The following is a 10,000-nucleotide window of genomic DNA, read 5'->3' on the forward strand; positions in this document are numbered from 1 at the left end:
GGACCTGCCCGGCGGTGACGGTAGAACGACACACGAACACATGCATAGTGTGGTGACCAGTGTCAACTTGAATGTATCGGGTACTGGCTTGATTGTGCCCGACGGAGACGGCAGAACGACAGGCGAACACATGCATAGGGTTCTGACCATTGTCAACTTGAATGTATCGGGTACTGGCTTGATTGTGCCCGACGGAGACGGCAGAACGACAGGCGAACACATGCACAGAGTTGTGACTTCGTTAAAGAAGACTTGACCAAAAAAAAAAAAAAAAACCCAATAAAAAATCAAGCGGGTATTGGCATAGGTTTGCCCGACGGTGACGGTGGAACGACCCACGAACACATGCATAGAGTTGTGACCATTATCAATTTGAATGTATCGGGTACTGGCTTGAGTGTGCACGAAGGAGACGGTAGAACGACACGCGAACACATGCATAGAGTTTGTGACCATTGTCAACTTGCGTGTATCGGGTACTGGCCTGTGTGTGCCCGACGTTGACGGCAGAACGACCCGCGAACACATGCATAGGGTTGTGACCATTGTCAACTTGAATGTATCGGGCGCTGGCTTGATTGTGTGCCCGACGGAGACGGCAGAACGACCCACGAACACATGCATAGAATTTGGACTTTCTTGAAGAAGACGTTGACATTAAAAAAAAAAAAAAGTCAAGCGGGTACTGGCTCAAGTGTGCCCGACGGTGACGGTAGAACGACCCGCGAACACATGCATAGAGTTGTGACCATTGTCAACTTGAATGTATCGGGCGCTGGCTGGGATGTGCATGGCGGAGACGGCAGAACGACACGCGAACACATGCATAGAGTTTGTGACCGTTGTCAACTTGAATGTATCGGGCGCTGGCTGGGATGTGCCCGGCGGAGACGGCAGAACGACACGCGAACACATGCATAGAGTTTTGACCACTGTCAACTTTAATGTATCGGGCGCTGGCTAGGATGTGCGCGGCGGAGACGGCAGAACGACACGCGAACACATGCATAGAGTTTGTGACCATTGTCAACTTGCGTGTATCGGGTACTGGCCTGTGTGTGCCCGACGTTGACGGAAGAACGACCCGCGAACACATGCATAGAGTTGTGACCATTGTCAACTTGAATGTATCGGGCGCTGGCCTGTGTGTGCCCGACGGAGACGGCAGAACGACCCACGAACACATGCATAGAATTTGGACTTCCTTGAAGAAGACGTTGACATAAAAAAAAAAAAAAAAAAAAAAGTCAAGCGGGTACTGGCTCAAGTGTGCCCGACGGTGACGGTAGAACGACCCGCGAACACATGCATAGAGTTGTGACCATTGTCAACTTGAATGTATCGGGCGCTGGCTGGGATGTGCCCGGCGGAGACGGCAGAACGACACGCGAACACATGCATAGAGTTTGTGACCGTTGTCAACTTGAATGTATCGGGCGCTGGCTGGGATGTGCCCGGCGGAGACGGCAGAACGACACGCGAACACATGCATAGAGTTTGTGACCGTTGTCAACTTGCATGAATCGGGTACTGGCCTGTGTGTGCCCGACGTTGACGGCAGAACGACCCGCGAACACATGCATAGGGTTGTGACCATTGTCAACTTGAATGTATCGGGCGCTGGCTTGATTGTGTGCCCGACGGAGACGGCAGAACGACCCACGAACACATGCATAGAATTTGGACTTTCTTGAAGAAGACGTTGACATTAAAAAAAAAAAAAAGTCAAGCGGGTACTGGCTCAAGTGTGCCCGACGGTGACGGTAGAACGACCCGCGAACACATGCATAGAGTTGTGACCATTGTCAACTTGAATGTATCGGGCGCTGGCTGGGATGTGCATGGCGGAGACGGCAGAACGACACGCGAACACATGCATAGAGTTTGTGACCGTTGTCAACTTGAATGTATCGGGCGCTGGCTGGGATGTGCCCGGCGGAGACGGCAGAACGACACGCGAACACATGCATAGAGTTTTGACCACTGTCAACTTTAATGTATCGGGCGCTGGCTAGGATGTGCGCGGCGGAGACGGCAGAACGACACGCGAACACATGCATAGAGTTTGTGACCATTGTCAACTTGCGTGTATCGGGTACTGGCCTGTGTGTGCCCGACGTTGACGGAAGAACGACCCGCGAACACATGCATAGAGTTGTGACCATTGTCAACTTGAATGTATCGGGCGCTGGCCTGTGTGTGCCCGACGGAGACGGCAGAACGACCCACGAACACATGCATAGAATTTGGACTTCCTTGAAGAAGACGTTGACATAAAAGAAAAAAAAAAAAAAAAAGTCAAGCGGGTACTGGCTCAAGTGTGCCCGACGGTGACGGTAGAACGACCCGCGAACACATGCATAGAGTTGTGACCATTGTCAACTTGAATGTATCGGGCGCTGGCTGGGATGTGCCCGGCGGAGACGGCAGAACGACACGCGAACACATGCATAGAGTTTGTGACCGTTGTCAACTTGAATGTATCGGGCGCTGGCTGGGATGTGCCCGGCGGAGACGGCAGAACGACACGCGAACACATGCATAGAGTTTGTGACCGTTGTCAACTTGCATGAATCGGGTACTGGCCTGTGTGCGCCCGACGTTGACGGTAGAACGACCCACGAGCACATGCATAGAGTTGTGACCGTTGTCAACTTGAATGTATCGGGCGCTGGCTGGGATGCGCCCGGCGGAGACGGCAGAACGACACGCGAACACATGCATAGTGTTGTGACCATCGTCAACTTGAATGTATCGGGCGCTGGCTAGGATGTGCGCGGCGGAGACGGCAGAACGACACGCGAACACATGCATAGAGTTTTGACCACTGTCAACTTGAATGTATCGGGCGCTGGCCTGTGTGTGCCCGACGGAGACGGCAGAACGACCCACGAACACATGCATAGACTTTGGACTTCCTTGAAGAAGACGTTGACATAAAAAAAAAAAAAAAAAAAAGTCAAGCGGGTACTGGCTCAAGTGTGCCCGACGGTGACGGTAGAACGACCCGCGAACACATGCATAGAGTTGTGACCATTGTCAACTTGAATGTATCGGGCGCTGGCTGGGATGTGCCCGGCGGAGACGGCAGAACGACACGCGAACACATGCATAGAGTTGTGACCGTTGTCGACTTGAATGTATCGGGCGCTGGCTGGGATGTGCCCGGCGGAGACGGCAGAACGACACGCGAACACATGCATAGAGTTTGTGACCACTGTCAACTTGCATGTATCGGGTACTGGCCTGTGTGCGCCCGACGTTGACGGTAGAACGACCCACGAGCACATGCATAGAGTTGTGACCGTTGTCAACTTGAATGTATCGGGCGCTGGCTGGGATGTGCCCGGCGGAGACGGCAGAACGACACGCGAACACATGCATAGAGTTTTGACCGTTGTCAACTTGAATGTATCGGGCGCTGGCTGGGATGTGCCCGGCGGAGACGGCAGAACGACACGCGAACACATGCATAGAGTTTGTGACCATTGTCAACTTGCATGTATCGGGTACTGGCCTGTGTGCGCCCGACGTTGACGGTAGAACGACCCACGAGCACATGCATAGAGTTGTGACCGTTGTCAACTTTAATGTATCGGGCGCTGGCTGGGATGTGCCCGGCGGAGACGGCAGAACGACACGCGAACACATGCATAGAGTTTGTGACCACTGTCAACTTGCATGTATCGGGTACTGGCCTGTGTGCGCCCGACGTTGACGGTAGAAAGACCCACGAGCACATGCATAGAGTTGTGACCATTGTCAATTTTAATGTAGCGGGTACTGGCCTGTGTGTTCCCGACGTTGACGGCAGAACGACCCACGAGCACATGCATAGAGTTGTGACCGTTGTCAACTTAAATGTATCGGGCGCTGGCTGGGATGTGCCCGGCGGAGACGGCAGAACGACACGCGAACACATGCATAGAGTTTTGACTTCGTTACAGAGGACGTTGACAAAAAAAAATAATAATAATAATAATATCAAAAAAAAAAAAACATGGTCAACTTTAGTGTAACGGGTATTGGCTTAAGTGTGTGACCCAATGGTCAGAATGAGTGGGCAGAGTGAATCGGATTATATATTAAGGGGAGTGTCTTGTCTCGCCGGTCGATCTTCAAATTGTAGAAGTTTCCTCATATATCTCCTTGATTTCGTCAAGATATATCCGGCACGGGAGCAACCCCGACACTCCTCTGAAAATACGGGTCGCTCCCATGTGAGAAGGTCGATGGTGTGATCGACGGCACGAGTGTCATGCGACCGGGCGAGGGCCGAGTAATTAGCCGACGGTGATGCACACATGCGTAGGCATGGGACCCGTTGTCGTTGCACGAGTCTGTGAGACGGGGCGCCGCCGGACAAGACATACCCGGCACGGGAGCAACCCCGGCACTCCTCTGAAAACACGGGTTGCTCCCGGGTGAGAAGGTCGATGGTGCGGTCGATGGCACGAGTGTCATGCGACCGGGCGAGGGCCGAGATTTAGGCCGACGGTGATGCACACAGGCGTAGGCTGGGACTCGTCGTGTTGCACGAGTCTGTGAGACGGGGCGACGGCCGACCTCGACGGCAGGCCGCCCGATGCATCCGCAAGGTGTGGCTCTCGTCCGAGATTTTGAGATCTCTTTAGTGTAGCGGGTATTGGCTTAAGTGTGTGATCCAATGGTCAGAACGAGCGGGCAGAGTGAATCGGATTCTATATATGAGGGGGGTAGTAGAGTCGATCCAAGACTCGAGAAGGCTTTTAATGTCTGTCGTGTGTGTATGCGTGTCATGGTTGGACTCCAGCGGGCCCTTTCGGTAGGGTCAGCCGTCGTTTCATCGCGACCATGTGTTGCAACTCGGCGCTCAGAGCGGGGGTTTTCACCCACTCGCCCCGTGAGCAGAGGTGTCCCTCCGTGCACACGTATATATCGACGTTCAGATATGAAGCTTTCGCGGACGGGAGTCCACCCGAGACTCGAAAAGGCTCCTTGCCTGTGGTGCGTAAATATGTTTTTGCACGTCAGACCCTTGCTGGCCTTCTCGGTAGGGTCAGCCGTCGTTTCATCGCGACCATGTGTTGCAACTCGGCGCTCGGTGCGGGGGTTTTCACCCACTCGCCCCGTGAGTAGAAGGTTCTTTCGTGCATATGTATATATACAATCCCAGATATTGAGCTTTTTCATCCGCAGAACCCCCGGTGGAGAAGAGAGAGAGTAGAGATGAGAGAGAAAGGAGAAGGGAGAAGGCCTCTCGCGTTGCGTGGTCGATGGCACGAGTGCCATGCGACCAGGCGAAAGGCAAACGGCAAGCCGACGGCGACGGCAGGCCGCCCGACTCACCCGCAGAGAATCTGGGTCTCGTTCGAGATTTCGAGATCTCTTAAGTGTAGCGGGTATTGGCTTAAGTGTGTGATCCAATGGTCAGAACGAGCGGGCAGAGTGAATCGGATTCTATATATGAGGGGGGTAGCAGAGTCGATCCAAGACTCGAGAAGGCTTTTAATGTCTGTCGTGTGTGTATACGTGTCATGGTTGGACTCCAGCGGGCCCTTTCGGTAGGGTCAGCCGTCGTTTCATCGCGACCATGTGTTGCAACTCGGCGCTCAGAGCGGGGGTTTTCACCCACTCGCCCCGTGAGCAGAGGTGTCCCTCCGTGCACACGTATATATCGACGTTCAGATATTGAGCCTTTTCATCCGCAGAACCCCCGGTGGAGAAAGAGCAGGACCTCGGTGTCGTCAGATATCGAGCTTTCTCCACGGGACCCGTTCGGGCATGCTGCCGTTGCTGCGACCATGTGTTGCACTCGGCGCTCGGTACGGGCTTTTTCATCCAAGCAACGAATGCACGCTCGAGGCGTGCGATTGCTCTCCCCTGTTCCAGTGGACGAGCCGTCGCCCTCCCGCGTCGCTTCGAACCGGTCCCGTCTCCGAGGCGGGACCACTGCGACTCCTCTCGAGACGACCCAGTCGACTCGGGTAGAGATACACACCTCGAGAATCCCTTCGGGCGGTTCTTCGATCACTGTACCGTAATAGCACGGCATCGACAATTGAGAATTCAGAGAGAGAGAGAGGGGAGTGCGAGAGCGACTCCCGGACGGCGAACGGGCCCAGCCCGGTTCTGTCGACCGTTACCTGGTTGATCCTGCCAGTAGTCATATGCTTGTCTCAAAGATTAAGCCATGCACGTCTAAGTACAATCCTGAACATACAAGAGAAACTGCAGATGGCTCATTAGATCAGTTATGGTTTATTGGAGAAAGTCTTATACCATGGATAACTGTGGTAATTCTAGAGCTAATACATGCAACAAAGCGCCGACCCTTCGGGGGAAGCGTGCTCTTATTAGGAACAAGGCCAGCCCGGTCCTTTCGGGGTCCGGTCTCCGCTGGTGAACTCTAGATAATCATGCCGATCGCACGGTCTTGCACCGGCGACGCTCCCTTCAAAAGTCTGCTCTATCAACTTTCGATGGTAAGTTATGCGCTTATCATGGTTGTGACGGGTAACGGAGAATCAGGGTTCGATTCCGGAGAGGGAGCCTGAGAAACGGCTACCACATCCAAGGAAGGCAGCAGGCACGCAAATTACCCACTCCTGACACGGGGAGGTAGTGACAAAAAATAACGATACAGGCCTCTTCGGAGGCCCTGTGATCGGAATGAGTACACTTTAAATCCTTTAACGAGGATCTACTGGAGGGCAAGTCTGGTGCCAGCAGCCGCGGTAATTCCAGCTCCAGCAGCGTATATTAAATTTGCTGCAGTTAAAAAGCTCGTAGTCGGATTTCTGGCCGGGGCGGGCGGTCCGCCGTGAGGCGTGCACTGCCCGTTCCCCTTCTCCCCGTCAAACGGGAGTCGTGGGAGATTTTTCCCGGCCAGTGATTCGGTTGGTCGTGCGGTGCTCTTAACTGAGTGCCGTGCGAGACTGGAACGTTTACTTTGAGAAAATTGAAGTGTTCAAAGCAGGCCAAAGTGCCCGAACAGCTCAGCATGGAATAGTGGAAGAGGACCTCGGTTCTATTTCGTTGGTCTTGAGATCCTGAGGTAATGATCAAGAGGGACTGCCGGGGGCATTCGTATTGCGGCGTGAGAGGTGAAATTCTTGGATCGTCGCAAGACGCCCGACAGCGAAAGCATTTGCCAAGAATGTCTTCATTGATCAAGAACGAAAGTCGGAGGATCGAAGGCGATCAGATACCGCCCTAGTTCCGACCATAAACGATACCGACTCGTAATTCGCCGGCGTTCCTCCCATGACGCGGCGGGCAACTCTCCGGAAAACCAAAGTCTTTGGGTTCCGGGGGAAGTATGGTTGCAAAGCTGAAACTTAAAGGAATTGACGGAAGGGCACCACCAGGAGTGGAGCCTGCGGCTTAATTTGACTCAACACGGGGAAACCTACCCGGCCCGGACACAGTGAGGATTGACAGATTGAGAGCTCTTTCTTGATTTTGTGGATGGTGGTGCATGGCCGTTCTTAGTTGGTGGAGTGATTTGTCTGGTTAATTCCGATAACGAACGAGACTCTTGCTTGCTAAATAGTCCGGCCACCCGTCGTGGTGAGCCGCGAACTTCTTAGAGGGACAAATGGCTTTCAGCCATACGAGATGGAGCAATAACAGGTCTGTGATGCCCTTAGATGTCCGGGGCCGCACGCGCGCTACACTGGCGCAAGCAGCGGGTACATTTGCCCTCGGCCGAAAGGTCCGGGTAATCCGCTGAGACTTCTCCGTGCTGGGGACAGGGACTTGTAATTGTGTCCCTTGAACGAGGAATTCCAAGTAAACGCGAGTCATCAGCTCGCATTGATTACGTCCCTGCCCTTTGTACACACCGCCCGTCGCTACTACCGATCGAATGACTTAGTGAGGCCATCGGATCGACCGTCTGGCACCCCCGGCTTCGGCCGGTTGTCGAGGCGTGACGAGAAGACGGTCAAACTTGATCATTTAGAGGAAGTAAAAGTCGTAACAAGGTTTCCGTAGGTGAACCTGCGGAAGGATCATTAACAGAACCCTTCCCCTCCGTGATCGGAGAGGGAACAAAGGGGGAATGTCGGAAAAGCCGTCACAGAGAGACACGCGGAGAGAGCAAATTGGAAAAGCCGGGGGGACTCGAGCGGGGTTTTCACCGCCTCCTTCCCCGTTCCACGGTCGAGGTCAGACCCCGCGCTTCGCCTTCGCTCTCTCCGACAAAAAGGAGACGGGCGTGTCACACACAGACCAGCCCGGGGAGTACCCGGTTCTTCTCTCGTCGTCTGTCTCACGGAGTCTCGCACTCCCGGTAGCTTCGAGGGAGAAGTCCCGCAAGGGTGGAGACGCCGTCGCCGTCCGCGGCGCGGCGCTCCTCGAGGCATTCTCCGCAGGGCAGAGAAGGGGCACCGGTGTCGCCCGATTTCCCCCCAGTCGGCGAGTCTGACTCGCGCGACCCGCCCTCGCGGCGGTGGGGGGAAGGAGGGAGCCCGCTTGCCCCCTCGGCTCGACGGAGGATATTTCTTTCCAGTCACAAGCAAAGAAGGCACAGAGTCCCCGTGTCCTTTCTCCTTCCGTTCCACTTCTTCCCTCGGCTCTGAGGAGAGTTTGCGAACGCGGGAGTCTTCCAGTGGCAAATGACAATTCTTGGTGGTGGATCACTCGGCTCGTGCGTCGATGAAGAACGCAGTTAGATGCGAGAATTCATGTGAATTGCAGAACTCACTGATCATCGACTTATTCGAACGCAAATGGCGGCTCGGGGATGCTCTGCTCCTCGAGCCACGTCCGTCTGAGCGTCTGAAGACAATCACTCACAGAGTCGGCGTGTTCGCGCGCCGGAGGAGCGCCCGGCCGCAGCCGTCCCTTCGACGGCCGGCTGCGTCGGGTCAGTGTCAGATGGAGTTCTGTGATGTCGGCGCCGGTGAAACTCGGCGAGCAGGCTCGATCGGTAACCGGGGGTTCGTCGGTCGTGCGACGTGCCATCGGGGTGTAGACGTATGCGCCCGTGGTGCGGTCCAGCGTCCGACCCCCCGAACGGTCGAGGAGCCTCTGCCGGGCAGAGCCGGTCGACCCAATCGCGGGGTCTCTCGTCCTCCCGTCTGCGTTCTCGCAGGCGCATGGTAGGCCACCCTTTCCCGCCGGCGACCCGATTCTTCGGGGAGCGCCGGGGAAGGAGAGACCCCGGGTCGCCGCTATGACTCCGATCACGTTCCACGTGTCTTTCACGATTCCAGACCTCAGATCGGATGAGATTACCCGCTGGATTTAAGCATATCACTAAGCGGAGAGAAAAGAAACTAACAAGGATTCCTTCAGTAGCGGCGAGCGAAGCAGGAAGAGCCCATCGCCGAATCCCCGCGCCCGTTTGCGGTGCGAGGGACCTGTGGCGTAAGGAAACTGAACTCCGGTCGACAGAGTCCGGCCGCAGTCCACTGTGATCGGGGCTGCAGCTTACCCGCAGCGGGTGTAAGGCCCGTAGGGCGGACTCGAAGGCCGGAGGGAAAGCTTTCCAAGAGTCGGGTTGTTTTAGAATGCAGCCCAAAGAGGGGTGGTGAACTCCATCCAAGGCTCAATACTATGCACGAGACCGATAGTCAACAAGTACCGTGAGGGAACGTTGAAAAGAACTTTGAAGAGAGGGTTCAACATTGCGTGAAACTGCCAAGAAGTAAACGGATGAGTGCCGCATGCTACATGGGGCGTCCGGTTGATTCAGGCGCGGTCGGCGCGGCAGCGTGTGCGGGTTCGGATCCCTCGGGACCGACCCGCGGCGCTTCGCCGTCCGGTCCGCGTCGCACTTCTACCGTTCGGCGCCCTTCCCGGCGACCGACCGAAGAGCGGAGCAGAGGGGCGGGCGAGGCTGCGGCGTGCGGGGGCTTCGGCCCTCGCCGTCTTACGCCGCCCGTCACGGTTGCTCACTGCGCTCTCTGTCGAGGACTCTGCGTGACGGCCTGCCCCCCCGGGGGTTCAGGCAGCGGGGTCCGGGCCACCGGCGTCTCCGTCGGTCGCGTGCACAGCTTGCTGTCGCGTGGCC

The 10,000-nt window shown here is 55.5% G+C and overlaps 3 non-coding genes across 3 annotated transcripts in view; all 3 read left to right on the forward strand.

Annotated features, from left to right (window-relative positions):
• The first annotated feature begins 6,122 nt into the window (after positions 1–6,122).
• LOC139968292 (small subunit ribosomal RNA) lies at positions 6,123–8,000 on the forward strand. The gene has a single exon (XR_011793299.1). It is a non-coding gene; the product is annotated as a small subunit ribosomal RNA (ribosomal RNA).
• Positions 8,001–8,605: 605 nt separating this feature from the next.
• Positions 8,606–8,765, forward strand: LOC139968362 (5.8S ribosomal RNA). Its single transcript, XR_011793367.1, has one exon. It is a non-coding gene; the product is annotated as a 5.8S ribosomal RNA (ribosomal RNA).
• Positions 8,766–9,198: 433 nt separating this feature from the next.
• The window catches only part of LOC139968438 (large subunit ribosomal RNA), a 4,028-nt gene continuing 3,226 nt past the window's right edge, over positions 9,199–10,000 (forward strand). The window contains exon 1 of the ribosomal RNA XR_011793435.1: positions 9,199–10,000. This exon is cut by the window's right edge and continues 3,226 nt beyond it. This is a non-coding gene — a ribosomal RNA (large subunit ribosomal RNA).

Source organism: Apostichopus japonicus, chromosome 5, assembly GCF_037975245.1.
Source record: "Apostichopus japonicus isolate 1M-3 chromosome 5, ASM3797524v1, whole genome shotgun sequence".
NCBI lineage: Eukaryota > Metazoa > Echinodermata > Holothuroidea > Aspidochirotida > Stichopodidae > Apostichopus > Apostichopus japonicus.